The sequence below is a fragment of the Triticum aestivum genome, chromosome 5B (assembly GCF_018294505.1).
Source record: "Triticum aestivum cultivar Chinese Spring chromosome 5B, IWGSC CS RefSeq v2.1, whole genome shotgun sequence".
NCBI classification, from domain to species: Eukaryota; Viridiplantae; Streptophyta; class Magnoliopsida; order Poales; family Poaceae; genus Triticum; species Triticum aestivum.
Window position 1 is genome coordinate 627,436,257 of NC_057807.1, and position 1,509 is coordinate 627,437,765.

Here is a 1,509-nt window from a genome sequence, read left to right on the forward strand (position 1 = left end):
TCCACAAGAGAAGTCGCACTCTTTTGTTTCTGCTTATGTTATGCATTGCTTAAAATTACCTGCTACTTTATCGTCTTGTTCAGCTCTTGGACTCTCAAGTCAGGTCCAAATTAATGTTCAAACTTGAGTTATAAGTTAGTTGTGGGGCACATATCGAGGCAGCAATGAATAATATGTCTGTCTAATATCTGGTTCACCTAGGGTATGCCTATGTTGTTCATCTTGGGTGGGAAACAAATAGTAAAGCAATCATCATCTGTATTTTTATTAAATTAAAGCAATCATCAGACTGCTATTATTATTTTTGGATCCATCCACTGGTTGTTACCATCACTCTAAATTTCTGCATGCTCTCCTTACATAATCTCACCATTTTTTTTGTATGCATGTCAGATATTGTACACAGTCATGCTGAACATGTAGAGAAAAAGATAAGAGTTTTGCTAGGCAATACAATGTCATGCAGACATCGCTCCATGGTGGGTTCAATGGCAAACCCTCCCCACCCCTCTCCAGATTGTAATACAGAGGAAGGTATCTGTTCTGAGGCGGATTCAGACGCTGCTGACCACTCCTATTTACCCCCCAAGGTGTTTGCTCTATCTTGGCATGATGATGTTAGTCATATCATGCATATGTTGCCTTGCAGTGCCTACTTTTGACATCATATATGTCATCTGCTTAGTTTAGACATGTTCTGTAATGCCACCTGTTTAGTTTCTATATCATATATGGAAATTATGCAGTCACATGTCTTTTAGCCAGCCATAATATATGTGAAATGTGCAATGTCATCCTGTTTAACCAGACATCATATATTTGAATGATATCTTGCCCATCTTTTTCTTCGTTACATTTCCATTTGTCGACAATGTTTGTACATTAAACTACTCTTTCTGTGACACTACTAGAAACCCACATTTTACCTAGAGCCATATACCCTAGGTGAAATGCAAAAAATCATAGGGAAAGGCTTCACCTAGGGCTTGCCCTAGGTAGGTGTAGTATAGTCGGTAAAGGCCTCTTTCCCTAGGGTGCACCTATCAAGCTCTAGGGAAACATTCTTTACCTAGAGCCATAAGCCCTAGGGAAAGATTTACGCATGGCTGATGCGTCCATCGTGTAAAGGTAGTTTACCTTTTTTTTGCGTAGGTAGTTTACCTACAGCCATACTAGGCACTAGGGAAAGACGGTGGGGCCCTTTCACTACCATGCTACCATACTTTCCCTAGAGTAGTATCCCTACCAGTATTTGCCTTATACTGTAGGGAAATAACAGCTTCATACGTGTCAAATTTCAAATGTATAATTCAAATTTGAATTCATAAATACAACAATTTAGATCATTCCAATTCAAGAAATAATATACGTGTCTTTGGATATCAATCATCACATATATACATCAAATGCCAAAACATCATCTAGCTAGCTACAGTTTGCCACAACTATCCAATCCTTTGTTTCTATGTTGCTACAAAACAAAAACAAACTGAGACATTTTCTTCATCC